Raw genomic sequence first — 19,610 nt, 5'->3', positions numbered from 1 at the left:
GCCTTTAGAGGTCTTTTCAGAGTCATGGCTGTGGTGGGTTAATGGTTGTTTCATATTCTTCAATCTCATTTCCTCATCATGAGATGTAATTTACTTCCTCTCCCCTTTAACCTGCCTGGGTCTATGTTTTTGATCATGAGAGTGTGGCAGAAGTGAAGTTGTATGACTTAAGAGATAAGAAGCTTTGCAACTTCTACCTTCTTTTTTGGGAACACCCTCCCTGGGGGGGATCCAGGTGCCAAATGAAAAGTCTGAAAACCTTAATCTTGCCAAGCAGTGAGAAAACCTAAGCTAGGTTCATGGAAACACCATAAAAAGATGCCCGGGCAGCCCATCTCTTCCAGGCCTCTCAGCTGCGGTGTCAGACACGTGAATGAAGATGCCATTTTAGATAAACAGTCCGCTGCAGGCCTCTTGTCATTCCAACCCAACTTATTGTCTGATTACGACTCAATGACAGACTCAAGTGAGATCTGAGACTGTGTCCCCCTAAAACTGAGTTCCCTTGCCAAGTTAATGATTAAACTCTCTATCCAAAACTCTATTTCCTTTCTTTTCTCACCCTTGTTCACTTGGGATTGAAGAGGAGCGGGACCCCAAGGGGGCACTCCAGGGTCAAAGCCTTTCTGTGTTCCATGTTTCTTGTTTGTAGAAAAAGGCATTGATCTCCTAGAGCTTCACTGAGCTCCAAAGAGCAGACTTGAGAAGTTACTAATTAGGGAGTGAGGGAATGGGCAAAGAGAAGTGTTGCAGGAATGGGGATCATTTTCAGGGCCTAAATACGGGCTCTTGTCTAACACTCGGAAATGAATTGTCTGAGGAGACACAGGCACTAGCAAAGCAAGAGACTTTATTGGGAAGGGGGGCTCAGGTGGAGAGCAAGAGGGTAAAGGAACCCAGGAGAACTGCTCTTCCATGTGGCTTGTAGTGTCAAGTTTTATGGAGCTGGGATTAGTTTCTGGGTTGTCTTTGGCCAATCATTCTGACTCAGAGTGCTTCCTGGTGGCACATGCATTGTTTAGCCAAGATGTATTCCAGCAAGGAGGATTCTGGGAGGTGGCAGGACACATGGTATCTCCCTTTGACCTTTCCTGAACTCTTCTGGTGTGCGGTGGCTTGTTAGTTCCATTTTCCTTATTAGGACTCCTATCATAAAATAACTCACGCAAATGATTACTCAGTCATCTCCTCAGTGCACAAATGTCTCCCCTAGAAGTCCTAAAGTTAGCTCTGGAGAATCCCCCTGTTCCCCATTTCCCTGCCTGCTATTTTGTTTGCTTTCCTGCCACACAACTCTACCCGCTGCCAACAGGCAGCCCATTCTCTGTCCCTGCTGGCCTCAGATTGCCACCAGCCCACACCTGGTGATGTTTCTTCATCTTCAGAGAAGATGATGAGAGAATATAGAGCCAAATCAAAGGTTCAGGAACTGCTAAGGATCTTCTATTTCTGTTTGGTATATAAGCTCATTTGCATTTTTTCTCTTTTTTTTAGATTCCACTTGTAAGTGATATTACTTGAAATTTGTCTTCCTCTGTCTGGCTTACTTCACTTAGTATAATAATCTCTAGGTCCACCCATGTTGCTGCAAATAGCAGTATTTCATTCTTTTTTTAATGGCTGAGTTATATTCCATTTCCTATATATATATATGTCTTCTTAGACCAATTGTCTGTAGATGGACACTTGGGATGCTTCCTTTGTCTTGCTGCTAAGTTGCTTCAGTCGTGTCCAACTCTGTGCAACCCCATAGATGGCAGCCCACCAGGCTCCCCCATCCCTGGGATTCTCCAGGCAAGAACACTGTAGTGGGTTGCCATTTCCTTCTCCAATGCATGAAAGTAAAAAGTGAAACTGAAGTCGCTCAGTCGTGTCTGACTCTTAGCGATCCCATGGACTGCAGCCTACCAGGCTCCTTCGTCCAAGGATTTTCCAGGCAAGAGTACTGGAGTGGGGTGCCTTGTCTTAGCTGTTGTAAATAGTCATGCTCTGAACATCAGGGAACATGTGTCTTTTCAAATTATGGTCTTCTCTGGGTATATGTTGAGGAGTGGAATTGCAGGATCATATGATAAATCTTTTTTATGTTTTCTGAAGAAATATTCTTTTGGTTATTTCAGATGTGTATACACACACACACACGCATATATATATATGGGTTTCTGGTAAAGAACCTGCCTGCCAATGCAGGAGATGTCAGAGACATGGGTTGGATCCCTGGGTTGGGTAGATCCCCTGGAGGAGCGCATGGTAACCCACTGCAGTATTCTTGCCTGAAGAATCCTGTGGACAGAGAAGCCTGGCAGGCTACAGTTATGGGGTCGCAAAGAGTCAGACACACCTTAGTGACTGAACGGCAGCAACAACACCACCTCTTTGCATGTCATCTGTCTCAGAAACCCAGGTTAACGTCTCCTTGTTTTATTTTTCATGATTTGGCAAACTTGGTGCTGTGCTGGGGGACTCCACCTGGTGGGATCTAAACACTTCACAAGGAGAAAGGATAGCTTCATATCCTTGGTGCAAAGAACTTACGCTTCAGGGATGTTCGTGGGAATGATTAAAAGTGGAAAAGCTAATTAGGAAACAATGTAATCAGTTCCTGTGAGGTTGTAAAAATATCTAATAGAAAGGATTTGGAATTTCTAACAACTCCAGTCAATAGGAGTAAAATGGAGCCAAGTTTGGAATTTAAAGCTTTCTAGTAGCACTTACAAAAACTGGAATAAAATAAGAAAGTTCAGTTCAGTTCAGTCCCTCAGTCATGTCTGACTCTTTGAGACCCCATGAATCGCAGCACGCCAGGCCTCCCTGTTCATCACCAACTCCCGGAGTTCACTCAGACTCACATCCATCGAGTCCGTGATGCCATCCAGCCATCTCATCCTGGGTCGTCCCCTTCTCCTCCTGCCCTCAATCTCTCCCAGCATCAGAATCTTTTCCAATGAGTCATTTCTTCGCATGAGGTGTCCAAAGTACTGGAGCTTCAGCTTTAGCATCATTCCTTCCAAAGAAATCCCAGGGTTGATCGCCTTCAGAATGGACTGGTTGGATCTCCTTGCAGTCCAAGGGACCCTCAAGAGTCTTCTCCAACACCACAGTTCAAAAGCATCAATTCTTTGGCACTCAGCTTTCTTCACAGTCCAACTCTCACATCCATACATGACCACAGGAAAAACCATAGCCTTTACTAGACGGACCTTAGTTGGCAAAATAATGTCTCTGCTTTTGAATATACTACCTAGGTTGGTCATAACTTTTCTTCTAAGGAGTAAGCGTCTTTTAATTTCATGGCTGGAATCACCATCTGTAGTGATTTTGGAGCCCCCCAAAATAAAGTCTGACACTGTTTCTACTGTTTCCCCATCTATTTGCCATGAAGTGATGGGACCAGATGCCATGATCTTCGTTTTCCGAATGTTGAGCTTTAAGCCAACTTTTTCGCTCTCCTCTTTCACTTTCATCAAGAGGCTTTTTAGTTCCTCTTCACTTTCTGCCATAAGGGTGGTGTCATCTGCATATCTGAGGTTATTGATATTTCTCCTGGCAATCTTGATTCCAGCTTGTGTTTCTTCCAGTCCAGTGTTTCTCATGATGTACTCTGCATATGAGTTAAATAAGCAGGGTGACAATATACAGCCTTGATGTACTCCTTTTCCTAATTGGAACCAGTCTGTTGTTCCATGTCCAGTTCTAACTGTTGCTTCCTGATCTGTATACAGATTTCTCAAGAGGCAGGTCAAGTGGTCTGGTATTCCCATCTCTTTCAGAATTTTCCACAGTTTATTGTGATCCACACAGTCAAAGGCTTTGGCATAGTCAATAAAGCAGAAATAGATGTTTTTCTGGAACTCTCTTGATTTTTCAATGATCCAGCAGATGTTGGCAATTTGATCTCTGGTTTCTCTGCCTTTTTTGAAACCAGCTTGAACATCAGGGAGTTCACAGTTCACGTATTGCTGAAGTTTGGCTTGGAGAATTTTGAGCATTACTTTACTAGCATGTGAGATGAGTGCAATTGTGTGGTAGTTTGAGCATTCTTTGGCATTGCCTTTCTTTGGAATTGGAATGAAAACTGACCTTTTCCAGTCCTGTGGCCACTGCTGAGTTTTCCAAATTTGTTGGCATACTGAGTGTAGCACTTTCACAGCATCATCTTTCAGGATTTGAAACAGCTCAACTGGAATTCCAAAACCTCCACTAGCTTTGTTCGTAGTGATGCTTTCTAAGGCCCACTTGACTTCACATTCCAAGATATCTGGGTCTAGATAAGTGATCACATCATCATGATTATCCAGGTCATGAAGATCTTTTTTGTACAGTTCTTCCGTGTATTCTTGCCACCTCTTCTTAATATCTTCTGCTTCTGTTAGGTCCATACCATTTCTGTCCTTTATCGAGCCCATCTTTGTATGAAATGTTCCCTTGGTATCTCTAATTTTCTTGAAGAGATCTCTAGTCTTTCCCATTCTGTTGTTTTCCTCTATTTCTTTGCATTGATCGCTGAAGAAGGCTTTCTTATCTCTTCTTGCTATTCTTTGGAACTCTGCATTCAGATGCTTATATCTTTCCTTTTCTCCTTTGCTTTTTGCCTCTCTTCTTTTCACAGCTATTTGTAAGGCCTCCCCAGACAGCCATTTTGTTTTTTTGCATTTCTTTTCCATGGGGATGGTCTTGATCCCTGTCTCCTGTACAATGTCATGAACCTCATTCCATAGTTCATCAGGCATTCTATCTATCAGATCTAGGCCCTTAAATCTATTTCTCACTTTCACTGTATAATCATAAGGGATTTGATTTAGTTCGTACCTGAATGGTCTAGCGGTTTTCCCTACTTAAATGAATTTAAATTGCATATTTTCTTTATATCAATATATTTAGCATAATACATTCATAATAATGTTGTTAACAAATGATAATAAAAAGAATATAAAAAAGAAATGTATATATATTCATAACTGAATCACTTTGCTGTGTACCTGAAACAATATGATGTTGTAAATCAACTGTATGCCAATTAGAAAATGAAGAAAAGAAACATCAATTATCTGGTTGGAAGTTATGGCAGGGAGGATAAATCCAGAACATTTGATTATTTTTTCTCCTCATTAGCATGAATATGAAAACATTACTTAATGTTCATCATTATTATTATTATAAAATATTATTTAATAGATACTGGCAAAAAGCATCTCATGAAATGCTTTCCTTTGCCAAGTAGCTCCTAAAAATGTTCTCAGAGTTTCTGCTGTAGTTTCTTTGCTTACATTATAATGTCTCTTTAAATGATTCTCTTTGTAAAAGTATAAAAGTCGGTATTTCAGCGAAAGTTGTCATGCAAACCTCTATGCCTGACACTGTCCTCAGAGATGGGTATAGGGGAGAATGCAAGGTATTTGAGTTCCTTTCCCAAGTGGAACTTATAGTTGGCGTCAAGTGAGGGGAAGACAGATAATTTCAGAATTTGCTGATTATTAGGAAGACAATGAAAAACAGCTGGTGCAAATTTTAGTAACTAAATGATGAGGGACCTCATTAAATCTGATGATCAGGGGAGGACCTAGAAGTAGGTGATCTCTGAGCAAGCCCACAGTGACAAGAGGCATCCAGGAGCATGCAGACAGAAGAAGAATAATCTAGAAAGATGGCTCAGTGTGTGCAATGGCTCAGAGCAGGGCTTTCTTGAGGATCAGAGAGAAAACCAGATGATTAGGGAGTAGTCAGAGAGACAATGATTGGAGATGGTTCGGAAGTGATGGCTCATGAGTAATAAGAAGGTACTGCTGCATTTTAATAGGGAGAGACATAGACTAATCTACCTTTTAAAAATGTCTCTCCAGCTTCCACAAAGGAAAATGTTTAGAGAGGGGATAAAAGGGTACACTGAAGATCAGTTGACAGAGAGGATGGGGATTTTGCTCCGTGTGTTGGTACTGGTAAGCTGTTGTTGGATTATAGATTTAATTTAATGTAAAATACAGTATTTGCTGATGTACTGGTGTGAGAAAGACGGAAAATAGGGAGCCAAATCTATTTCTTAAATTGAATATCTGGTTGACAGTGTTGCTAAAACTGAGATCAAGGGGAGGAAAATGGGTGGGAAACTGAAGAATTTAATTTTGTGAATGTTAAAGGAGGCATTTGACATACAAAAGTAATTCAATACATACATATATGTTCTATCTATTGCATCACCATCATCATTATCATCACCTGAGCATCAATAAGAATTAGATGTCACTGAAATAATGTGATTAGTAAGGTCACCTTGGGACAGTATGTAATATAAACGCAAGAGGGCAGTATGGTCCTTTATTTTTTGATAATTTGTATAAGGGAGGTGGTGGTTCCCCTGGTGGCTCAGAGGTTAAAGTGTCTGCCTGCAATGCAGGAGACCCAGGTTCAGTCCCTGGGTTGAGAAGATCCCCTGGAGAAAGAAATGGCAATCCACTCCACTGAGAAGAAGGGAGCACTGAGGTAAGGATTTCAAGGGTGTGGTAATAAAGAAGCTAGGAGTAAAAAGAGTTTTTGAGAACCTGTTTAAGAGTAATTGAGTTTGAAATAAGTGAAGATTAATGAGTGGTTACTGCATTTGATATCAAGGAAGTGACTGTTTCTTTTGATAAAAGAATATTCTATGGTATAGGACTGTGAAGGCGAGATTGATGTAGAAAGAATAGTGAAAGGAAGCGTCACTATTTAACAGATATAGTTTCAGTTATGCAACATGAATATGATCTAGAGCTGTGCTGTAAAATATAGTGTCTGTAGTCAGCAATACTTAAAAATTTAAGAGAGTAGATCTCATCTTGTGTTCTTACCAGAATATAAAATCTAAATAGAGGAGTAGGAGACATTAATTTCTAAAAACAATCCAAGTACTTCCTGTGAGAAAAAAAGAGCAGGTAGTCAGTAAAGAGATGAAAACAGACTGAAAATTCTTTGGAGGAAATTTGCTGTTAAATGGAGGAAAGAAAAATATGGAGCAATAGATAGGCAGTAAGGTGGTATGAGGGCTTTTCTTTAAATTCTTATATGGAAATAATTTTAAATTTACAGAAAACTTGCAAAATTAGCAATTATGTCAAGAATATGTGAATATCCAAGTATACTCATTGTTAATATTTTCCCCATTTACTTTGCTATTTGCTGTCTAATTTTCTTCATAATTCTCTTCCCTGATGGCTCAGATGTTAAAGAATCTGCCTGCAATGCGGGAGATCCAGGTTCAATCCCTGGGTCAGGAAGATCCCCTGGAGAAGGGAATGGCAATCCACTCCAGTATTCTTGCCTGAAGAATCCCATGGACAGAAGAGTCTGGTGGCCTACAGTCCATGGGGTTACAAAGAGTTGGACATGACTGAGTGTCTAATACTTTTGCTTTTTCTCTTCATAATAATGTTTTCATAATATATTTGAAGGAAAAATATTTTCATCATCGCCCTTTACTTCTGCATCCCTAGACAATTTACTGTGTAAGTCCAAAGAATTGAGATATTTACTTGCAAAGTCATAGTACTGTTCAGTAAATTTAACGCTGATAAAATAATTTTACCTAATTCGTCACCCATGTTTCCATTTTGCACTAACCCAATATTATAATTTTTTGTTCTCTTTTACCTGGTATCCACATTGGATAAAATATTGGATTTAGTTGTCATAACTGGCTGCTTATATTTGGCGCATCGTGTGTGTATATATTTTAAAGATGTACTTTTTTGTAGAAAGCAGTCTCTCGTCACTTCCTTTTTTCAATAGAATTTCCTCAGTTTGCTTTTCTCTGATGATCCTTCCTAGTTATATTCAGGTTATTTATCCTTGGCCAGAGTACTATCAGTTCAGTTCAGTCGCTCAGTTGTGTCCAACTCTTTGTGACCCCGTGGACTGAAGCATGCCAGGCTTCTCTGTCTGTCGCCATCACTTGTCTATCACCATTAGAGTACTATACCCATGGTATTTTATTGTTCTCAAGGAGACACTTCTGATCACTATGTCTGATTCCTATCTGCCTTTTCCATTGTGTAATCATAACAGTTCCCTTAACTAGTAAGCAGTCTATGAGAATATATCTTATGACCATGCAAGTATTCTACTTCTCAACAAAAATTTCCCCTAAATTTTGCATTTATTGATGTTTTTTGCCTGATTCAGTCTTAAGTGATTCTAAAAGACTGATGACCGACTCTGACAATCAACGTGTATTTATTCACTTATTTCTATTATAGATATAAAATAATGTCAGCTTAACTTTGCCCAAAAGTTTGATTTTACCACTAAAATCTCAAACTTAGAACTTTTTTTTTTTTTTTACTAAAAATAGTTCAGGACTTATTTACAGTTCTTCCTGCCCTCCTTTGAGACTTGGACTGAAGATGTATGGTTAAGTAATTTCTCTCTCTCTCTCATCTCAGTTTTATTGAGATATAATTGACATATAACATTGTATTAGTTTTAGGTATATAATGTAGTGATGATATTTTGAATATTTGATATTATAAATGATTGCCATAAGTTTAGCCAAGTTTACCACTTCACACTTTTTCCATATTTCATTGTGGTTGGAAAATATATTTGATATGATTTCAATGTGCTGAAATTTATTAATATTGTGACCTAACATATGATCTTCCCTAAGGAATATTCTAGTTTTGCTTGAAAAGAATGTGTATTCTGCCCCTTTGGGATGGAAGCTTCAGTAAATATTAAGTCCATCTGGTCTAATGTGTAGTTTGAGTTTAATGTTTCAGTATAGACTTTCTGCCATGATGATCTATCCATCCATGATTGATAGTGGGGAATTAAAATCTCCTACTATCATTGTATTGCTGTCTATTTCTCCCTTTAGGTCTGTTATTTGTTGGGTCCCAAGTTGGGTGCATAAATATTTACAAATGTTATATTCTTTTATTTGATTGACTTTGTAATCGACATATAAATATCTATCTCTTATTACAGACTTTTAATTAATGTCTGTTTGATATAAGTGCAGATACCTCTGCTTTCTTTTGATTTCCATTTTAATGAAGTATAATTCTCTAATACTTTCAGGCTGTATATGACCTTAAAAGTGAAGTGAAAGTTTTGTAGGTCTCATACATACAATTAGGGCTTTTTGTTCTTAAGATGTATTCAGTCACTTTATTTTATAAATTGAACTGTGTGGATCACAATAAATTGTGGAAAATTCTTCAAGAGATGGGAGTACCAGACCACCTGACCTGCCTCTTGAGAAACCTATATGCAGGTCAGGAAGCAACAGTTAGAACTGGACATGGAACAACAGACTGGTTCCAAATAGGACAAGGAGTATGTCAAGGCTGTATATTGTCACCCTGCTTATTTAACTTCTATGCAGAGTACATCGTGAGAAATGCTGGGCTGGAAGAAGCACAAGCTGGGATCAAGATTGCCAGGAGAAATATCAATAACCTCAGATATACAGATGACACCACCCTTATGGCAGACAGTGAAGAGGAACTAAAAAGCCTCTTGATGAAAGTGAAAGTGGAGAGTGAAAAAGTTGGCTTAAAGCTCAACATTCAGAAAATGAAGATCATGGCATCTGGTCCCATCACTTCATGGGAAATAGATGGGGAAACAGTGTCAGACTTTATTTTGGGGGGCTCCAAAATCACTGCAGATGGTGACTGCAGCCATGAAATTAAAAGATGCTTACTCCTTAGAAGAAAAGTTATGACCAACCTAGATAGCATATTGAAAAGCAGAGACATTACTTTGCCAACAAAGTTCCGTCTAGTCAAGGCTCTGGTTTTTCCAGTAGTCATTTATGGATGTGAGATTTGGACTGTGAAGAAAGCTGAGCGCCGAAGAATTGATGCTTTTGAACTGTGGTGTTGGAGAAGATTCTTGAGAGTCCCTTGGACTGCAAGGAGATCCAGCCAGTCCATTCTAAAGATCAGCCCTGGGTATTCTTTGAAAGGAATAATGCTAAAGCTGAAACTCCGGTACTTTGGCCACCTCATGAGAAGAGTTGACTCATTGGAAAAGACTCTGATGCTGGGAGGGATTAGGGGCAGGAGGAGAAGGGGATGACAGAGGATGAGATGGCTGGATGGCATCACCGACTTGATGGACGTGAGTCTGAGTGAACTCTGGGAGTTGGTGATGGACAGGGAGGCCTGGCGTGCTGTGATTCATAGGGTCGCAAAGAGTCGGACGGGACTGAGTGACTGAACTGAACTGAACTGAACTGATAGTTGATATATATCACCTCTATATAGTTGATATACCACTCTACTTTGTTTTTGTTTTGTTTTTTGACTGTTTTTGACTGGAGAAATGTCCGCTGACAGTCGAACTCATTGTTGATAAGTATCAACTTAGTATCACCATTTTGTTATATGTTTCCTTCTGTTTTGTAATTCTTTTTTCCTTTTGTCTTTTGTTCGCTCCTTTTGTGACTGGATGATTTTCTGTAGTGATATACTTAGATTTCTTTCTCTTTCTCTTTTGTGTATCTATTACAGGTTTTTGCTTTGTGTTTACTCTAAGACTTATAAAAAAAACTTACATTTGTAACAGTCTATTTTAAGTGAATAACAACATAAATTTGAAGGCATAATCTCAGTTTTATTCTTCCTCCAAAACAATATGTTGATAAGTTTGGATTAGTTCTTTTTCTTCTCTGTCATTATAACAGTTAAGGTATTTATTTGAGATAGAAATGGGTTAATATTTTTCTTTTTTTTTTTTAATTTATTTATTTATTTATTTTACTTTACAATTCTGTATTGGTTTTGCCATACATTGACATGAATCCACCACGGGTGTACATGCATTCCCAAACATGAACCCCCCTCCCACCCCCCTCCCCACAACATCACTCTGGGTCATCCCCGTGCAAATTGCTTTCAGTTTTATGTCCTTCCTTCCATCTTTCTTGACTGAAATTGTTTTTGTTTCTGAATGTCTAAATTAACATGTTTCTAAGTAGCAAATCTCTGTGAAAACTGTATGAAACATTATGATAGAAATGTATGATAAATGTATGATAAAAATTGTATGTGGAAAACTATAAAAAATTTGTATGTTGATGAAATTAATCCTGAGGTGTGGAAGAAAATACTGATGGAACAAATCTACCTGAAAAGCTAAAGGCATTTTTTATTTCTTGTGAAGGCTGAGTTTTGCATGTATATTCACCAATGAACATAATTAATAAACATGTAACTTGTTAAGATTATAGTACCAATGTTATGCAATGAATCTAGTAATGCATGGAGTAAAGGCTAACTCTTTAACAAAGAATTACAATTTATGTTTGAGAGAATCTGATCCATGAGTTTCTCATGCAGGAAAATTTTGCTGCTTGTTTTTAGATTTATTTTAATTAACAGTATTTAAAATGTCTATTTCTAAAGACATTTAGATATCTACTTTTCTACAAGCCATAGACCATTTCTAATCATCAAATTTATTAACCAAGAATTATAATGTATAAAAAAGCTAAATACATTTTTGAGATTATCAAATTGGCTTTAGAAAATAAAAAATTCCACTTATACAGTGCCCTTAAGGATGAAGTGGCCCTTAATAAGGGAGTTTCTCTGCTCACCATATTGTTGTCCCTGAGAAATGATATATCTCCTATGTATCATTGTAAGATTGTTATGCTTTATCTCATTTAACTCTCACAATAACGCTATAATGTAGTATTATTGTTAAACTCATCTTATTAAGGAGGAAATTGGGAGCACTGATTGGTTAAGTGACTTTCCCAATGTTGCTCATATAGTAGAGGACAGAGATATGATTTGAAACCACAAAAAACGCTGCTAGCTTCCATGTGGTGTATCAGCTCTTCTGTGGTCCATTCAGTGGAGTTTGAGGTCATCATATCATGAAAGATGAATTATCAGGTTATAGAAGGAAATGCATGTGATTGGTTTGTTATTTGTAGTTATTTTGATCCTGTGATATTTTGAAATTGTTCCTCATATCCAATTTCTGTGTTTTTTATCTGAAGATTGGGCAATATACAGAGTCAGTGATGAGAAACCATTTAGCAATAACAATATTCATCATATTGGGTTTGACAAATGACCTACAACTAGAGATTTTGGTTTCTATCTTCCTGTTGATAACATATATGTTTAGTGTCATTGGGAATCTGACTGTAATTTCTCTCATCTTTGTGGATTCTTGTTTTAAAACAGCTATGTATTTTTTTCTTCAAAATTTCTTTTTCTTAGAAATCTCATTCACTGGCCTGTGTGCCCAAATACCTCTGCATCATATCAAGTGGGAACAAAACCATCACCACCAATGCCTGCTCCAGCCAGATCTCTTTTATTGTCCTCTTTGGGGCTACAGAATTTTTTCTCTTGGCTGTGATGTCCTATGTAGCCATGACCACTATGTAGCCATCTGCAAACCTCTGCATTATATGACCATCATGAGAGTAGAGTCTTGGAAATCTTATCCTCTGTTGTTGGGTATCTGGCTTCTTGATTATCCTTGTACCCCTTGGCCTGAGCCCCTACCTGGAATTCTGTGACTCTCTTATTGACCATTTTTTCTGTGATGCTTCTCCAATACTGAAGAATTTATGTTCTGATACATGGTCCTTAGAGCAGCTAGTTATATTCTGTGCTGTGTTGACCTTTATAGTGACCCTTGTGTGTATAGTTATGTCCTACATAGGTATCATTGGATGATTCTAAGTTTATCTTCTGCCCAGGAAAGGAAAAAAAGCCTTTTTTCACATGTTCTTCCCACATGATTGTGGTTTCCATTATCAATGGCAGTTGCATTTTTATGTATGTGAAACCTTCAGATAAGGATGAAGTGGCCCTTAATAAGGGAGATTCTCTGCTCACTATATTGTTGCCCCTGAGAAATAAACAAGTGAAGTGCTCTTTCTATGGCATTCTTAAAAGATTTGCATTTCATTCAAAGAAGTAGTAGAACAGCATACTGGGAATTCAATCAAATTATGCTCTCATTCCCCCTGCTTCAGCAGGGTCCCTAATAGAGCCTTGCCTGAAAAAAAAAAAAAAAAGAAAATCAAACATGTATCATGAGAATATAGATGGAAATTAAAGTCATGAGAATGACACATTTTGATAGGCATGAAACAGAGTTGAGAAGAAAGAACGTTGAAGTACCCAGCATAAGGGCATGAGCATTTCTCCTTTACTCTGAAACTGCTAAAACCTCTCTCTTCTTAATTTGGAATTCAGCCAGTTCTTCTTAGTCATTTCAAATATGCATCTGCCATGAGAGTTGTGTGTCACTTTTGGTATTTATCACTTCTTTCTCATTTTTGCTGCACATTCTGTTTTGAGGACTCTTCCCTTTTCAAGAGGAAAATACATGAATTTTCAGGAAATGTAAAGCTCTCTTCTTCCTCAGACCAGCCTTGTCAATATGTTGCAGTATAGCCTTTGAAGATTATTGATAGATGCCCTCCTTGAGTAACTGCTCAAAGTTCAACTAGAAAAGCCAAAATAAAACGCAAAAACCATTGGCTTAAAGTAATCAGGTTGCTGCTGAAACAAGATTCTGCAAAAGGTGGAACTGTTGAAGAGGCAGTTGATTGTATGCAGCTGCTTCTGCCCTTAGAGGCATTTTCAGGTTCATGGCTGTGATGGATTAAAGATTGCTTCACATTATTTAATGTCAACTTCTCCATCAGGGCACAAAAGCTTTCTTTTCTCTGTTTTGGCTTAGCTGGGTTTATACTCTGCTAGTCTATAATCTGTGATAAGAGTGTAGTGGAAGTGATGCAACAATGGTTGATCAGCCTACAATAGCCCCAGAACTGGGATCCTTGAGATTAACTGTCATTTTGTCAGGATTTTGGACCACCTCAGTTGACATTTGTGCATCTATTGACACAAAGCCACCCAGTAATCAGCTGGTAACCAAAATATGTGATGGACATTTTACATACTCAAGTGTTTATAGCTGATACTCTGAATGTCTTTTGGAACTAAATGTTTTAAGTAGGTGAAATATTTCTACTGTTTATATGGGATGTTCCCAGTAAGCAACTCCCATCATTTGGATAATGGTATATCAATAATCTCAGATATGCAGATGACACCACCCTTATGGCAGAAAGTGAAGAGGAACAAAAAAGCCTCTTGATGAAAGTGAAAGAGGAGAGTGAAAAAGTTGGCTTAAAGCTCAACATTCAGAAAACGAAGATCATGGCATCCGATCCCATCACTTCATGGGAAATAGATGGGGAAACAGTGTCAGACTTTATTTTTTAGGGCTCCAAAATCACTGCAAATGGTGATTGCAGCCATGAAATTAAAAGATGCTTACTCCTTGGAAGAAAAGTTATGACCAACCTAGATAGCATATTGAAAAGCATAGACATTACTTTGCCAACAAAGGTCCGTCTAGTCAAGGCTATGGTTTTTCCAGTGGTCATGTATGGATGTGAGAGTTGGACTGTGAAGAAAGCTGAGTGCTGAAGAATTGATGCTTTTTAAAAAAAATTTTTATTTTTACTTTATTTTACTTTACAATACTGTATTGGTTTTGCCATACAATGACATGAATCCACCACGGGTGTACATGAGTTCCCAATCCTGAACCCCTCTCAACCTCCCACCCCATATCATCTCTCTGGATCATCCCTGTGCACCAGCCCCAAGCATCCTGTATCCTTTATCGAGCATAGACTGGCGATTCGTTTCTTACATGATAGTATACATGTTTCAGTGCCATTCTCCCAAATCATCCCACCCTCTCCTTCTCCCTCAGAGTCCAAAAGTCCATTCTATACATCTGTGTCTCTTTTGCTGTCTTGCATACAGGGTTATCATTACCATCTTTCTAAATTCCATATATATGTGTTAGTATACTGTATTGGTGTTTTTATTTCTGGCTTACTTCACTCTGTATAATTGCTCCAGTTTCATCCACCTCATTAGAACTGATTCGAATGTATTCTTTTTAATGGCTGAGTAATACTCCACTGTGTATATGTACCACAGCTTTCTTATCCATTCATCTGCTGATGGACACCTAGGTTGTTTCCATGTCCTGGCTATTATAAACAGTGCTGCGATGAACATTGGGGTACACGTGTCTCTTTCAATTCTGGTTTCCTCGGTGTGTATGCCCAGCAGTGGGATTGCTGGGTCATGAGGCAGTTCTGTTTCCAGTTTTTTAAGGAATCTCCACACTGTTTTCCATAGTGGCTGTACTAGTTTGCATTTCCACTAACAGTGTAAGAGGGTTCCCTTTTCTCCACAGCCTCTCCAGCATTTATTGCTTGCAGACTTTTGGATCTCAGCCATTCTGACTGGCCTGAAATGGTACCTCATTGTGGTTTTGATTTGCATTTCTCTGATAATGAGTGATGTTGAGCATCTTTTCATGTGTTTGTCAGCCATCCGTATGTCATCTTTGGAGAAATGTCTATTTAGTTCTTTGGCCCATTTTTTGATTGGGTCGTTTATTTTTCTGGAATTGAGCTGCATAAGTTGCTTGTATATTTTTGAGATTAGTTGTCAGTTGCTTCATTTGCTATTATTTTCTCCCATTCAGAAGGCTGTCTTTTCACCTTGCTTATATTTTCCTTTGTTGTGCAGAAGCTCTTAAGTTTAATTAGGTCCCATTTGTTTATTTTTGCTTTTATTTCCAGTATTCTGTGAGGTGGATCATAGAGGATCCTGCTGTGATTTATGTCGGAGAGTGTTTTGCCTATGTTCTCCTCTAAGAGTTTTATACTTTCTGGTCTTACATTTAGATCTTTAATCCATTTTGAGTTTATTTTTGTGTGTGGTGTTAGAAAGTGATCTAATTTCATTCTTTTACAAGTGGTTGACCAGTTTTCCCAGCACCACTTGTTAAAGAGATTGTCTTTACTCCATTCTATATTCTTGTCTCCTTTGTTGAAGATAAGGTGTCCATAGGTGTGTGGATTTATCTCTGGGCTTTCTATTTTGTTCCATTGATCTATATTTCTGTCTTTGTGCCAGTACCATACTGTCTTGATGACTGTGGCTTTGTAGTAGAGCCTGAAGTCAGGCAAGTTGATTCCTCCAGTTCCATTCTTCTTTCTCAAGATTGCTTTGGCTATTCGAGTTTTTTTGTATTTCCATACAAATTGTGAAATTATTTGTTCTAGTTCTGTGAAAAATACCGCTGGTAGCTTGATAGGGATTGCATTGAATCTGTAGATTGCTTTGGGTCGTATACTCATTTTCACTATATTGATTCTTTCGATCCATGAACATGGTATATTTCTCCATCTATTAGTGTCCTCTTTGATTTCTTTCATCAGTGTTTTATAGTTCTCTATATATAGGTCTTTAGTTTCTTTAGGTAGGTATATTCCTAAGTATTTTATTCTTTTCGTTGCAATGGTGAATGGAATTGTTTCCTTAATTTCTTTTTCTACTTTCTTATTATTAGAGTATAGGAATGCAAGGGATTTCTGTGTGTTGATTTTATATCCTACAACTTTACTATATTCATTGATTAGCTCTAGTAATTTTCTGGTGCAGTCTTTAGGGTTTTCTATGTAGAGGATCATGTCATCTGCAAACAGTGAGAGTTTTACTTCTTCTTTTCCAGTTTGGATTCCTTTTATTTCCTTTTCTGCTCTGATTGCTGTGGCCAAAACTTCCAGAACTATGTTGAATAGTAGCGGTGAAAGTGGACACCCTTGTCTTGTTCCTGACTTTAGGGGAAATGCTTTCAATTTTTCACCATTGAGGATAATGTTTGCGGTGGGTTTGTCATATATAGCTTTTATTATGTTGAGGTATGTTTGTTCTATTCCTGCTTTCTGGAGAGTTTTTATCATAAATGGATGTTGAATTTTGTCAGAGGCTCTCTCTGCATCTATTGAGATAATCATATGGCTTTTATTTTTCAATTTGTTAATGTGGTGAATTACATTGATTGATTTGCAGATATTGAAGAATCCTTGCATCCCTGGGATAAAGCCCACTTGGTCATGGTGTATGATCTTTTTAATGTGTTGTTGGATTCTGATTGCTAGAATTTTGTTGAGGATTTTTACATCTATGTTCATCAGTGATATTGGCCTGTAGTTTCTTTTTTTGTGGCATCTTTGTCAGGTTTTGGTATTAGGGTGATGGTGGCCTCATAGAATGAGTTTGGAAGTTTACCTTCCTCTGCAATTTTCTGGAAGAGTTTGAGTAGGATAGATGTTAGCTCTTCGCTAAATTTTTGGTAGAATTCATCTGTGAAGCTGTCTGGACCTGGTCTTTTGTTTGTTGGAAGATTTCTGATTATAGTTTCAATTTCCATGCTTGTGATGGGTCTGGTAAGATTTTCTATTTCTTCCTGGTTCAATTTTGGAAAGTTGTACTTTTCTACGAATTTGTCCATTTCTTCCACGTTGTCCATTTTATTGGCATATAATTGCTGGTAGTAGTCTCTTATGATCCTTTGTATTTCTGTGTGTCTGTTGTGATCTCTCCATTTTCATTTCTAATTTTATTGATTTGATTTTTCTCTCTTTGCTTCTTGATGAGTCTGGCTAATGGTCTGTCAATTTTATTTATCCTTTCAAAGAACCAGCTTTTGGCTTTGTTGATTTTTGCTATGGTCTCTTTTGTTTCTTTTGCATTTATTTCTGCCCTATTTTTTTTGATTTCTTTCCTTCTACTAACTCTGGGGGTCCTCCATTTCTTCCTTTTCTAGTTGCTTTAGGTGTAGAGTTAGGTTATTTATTTGACTTTTTTCTTGTTTCTTGAGGTATGCCTGTATTGCTATGAACTTTCCTCTTAGCACTGTTTTTATAGTGTCCCACAGGTTTTGGGTTGTTGTGTTTTCATTTTCATTTGTTTCTATGCATATTTTGATTTCTCTTTTGATTTCTTCTGTGATTTGTTGGTTATTCAGCAGCGTGTTGTTCAGCCTCCATATGTTGGAATTTTTAATTGTTTTTCTCCTGTAATTGAGATCTAATCTTAATGCATTATGGTCAGAAAAGATGCCTGGAATGATTTTTATTTTTTTGAATTTATCAAGGTTAGATTTATGGCACAGGATGTGATCTATCCTGGAGAAGGTTCCATGCGCACTTGAGAAAAAGGTGAAATTAATTGTTTTTGGGTGAAATGTCCTATAGATATCAATTAGGTCTAACTGGTCTATTGTATCATTTAAAGTTTGCATTCTTTGTTAATTTTCTGTTTAGTTGATCTGTCCATAGGTGTGAGTGGGGTATTAAAATCTCCCACTATTATTGTGTTACTGTTAATTTCCCCTTTCATACTTGTTAGCATTTGTCTTACATATTGTGGTGCTCCTATGTTGGGTGCATACATATTTATAATTGTCATATCTTTTTCTTGGATTGATCCTTTGATCATTATGTAGTGGCCTTCTTTGTCTCTTTTCACAGCCTTTGTTTTAAAGTCTATTTTATTGGATATGAGTATTGCTACTCCTGCTTTCTTTTGGTCTCTATTTGCGTGGAATATCTTTTTCCAGCCCTTCACTTTCAGTCTGTATGTGTCCCTTGTTTTGAGGTGAGTCTCTTGTAGGCAGCATATATAGGGATCTTGTTTTCAGCCAGTCTTTGCCTTTTGGTTGGGGCATTCAATCCATTTACGTTTAAGGTAATTATTGATAAGTATGATCCCGTTGCCATTAACTTTACTGTTTTGGGTTTGGGTTTATATGCCCTTTTTGTGTTTCCTGTCTAGAGAATATCCTTTAGCATTTGTTGGAGAGCTGGTTTGGTGGTGCTGAATTCTCTCAGCTTTTGCTTGTCTGTAAAGTTTTTGATTTCTCCTTCATATTGGAATGAGATCCTTGCTGGGTACAGTAATCTGGGCTGTAGGTTATTTTCTTTCATCACTTTAAGTATGTCTTGGCATTCCCTCCTGGCCTGAAGAGTTTCTATTGAAATATCAGCTGTTATCCTTATGGGAATCCCCTTGTGTGTTATTTGTTGTTTTTCCCTTGCTGCTTTGAATAGTTGTTTTTTTGTGTTTGGGGGCAGGAGGAGAAGGGGATGACAGAGGATGAGATGGGGTTGCAAGAGTTGGACACGACTGAGCGACTGAACTGAACTGAATGAGATGAGTGCATAACCTGACTGTATGACCTATCAAGTGGTTGATGCGTATAATAAACAAATATAAATGAAAGCAAAAGTGTTCAAGAAGATAATCCAAATAATTTTACAGACTGCTCTCCAATCAAGTAAGTTAGTCTTTTTTTCCTTTCTTTGGTAGAGGGAGGTATTTATCATTTATTCATTGTGATAAATGAAGTTCAGGCATTTCCTTTGCAATACAAGGTAGGAAATATTCAGTTCCAGCGAAAAGTGAAAGTGAAAGTCCCTCAGTTGTTTCTGATTCTTTGCGACCCCTTGGACTGTACAGTTCATGAGATTCTCCAGGCCAGAATACTGGAGTGGGTAACCTTTTCTTTTTCCAGAGGATCTTCCCAACCCAGGGATGGAACCCAGGTCCCCCTCATTGCAGGTGGATTCTTCACCAGCTGAGCCACAAGGTAAGCCCCCCAGTTCAAAAGAAACATATCACCAAAATACCACTTTTTATCCATTCCATTTCATAAATTACATTCAAGCAACAACTGCTTTAGAATAAAAATAGATATGAATGACATTTTGCATTTTG

At 37.9% G+C, this 19,610-nt stretch overlaps 1 pseudogene; it reads left to right on the top strand.

The window, feature by feature from the left end:
* Positions 1-12,010: 12,010 nt before the first annotated feature.
* LOC120858053 lies at positions 12,011-12,924 on the top strand (annotated as a pseudogene).
* The last annotated feature ends 6,686 nt before the right edge of the window (positions 12,925-19,610 follow it).

This window comes from Oryx dammah, unplaced genomic scaffold, assembly GCF_014754425.2.
Source record: "Oryx dammah isolate SB20612 unplaced genomic scaffold, SCBI_Odam_1.1 HiC_scaffold_29, whole genome shotgun sequence".
Taxonomy (NCBI): Eukaryota; Metazoa; Chordata; class Mammalia; order Artiodactyla; family Bovidae; genus Oryx; species Oryx dammah.
The sequence above is the reverse complement of the archived record's forward strand: the minus strand, read 5'-3'. Positions and strand labels throughout refer to the sequence as shown.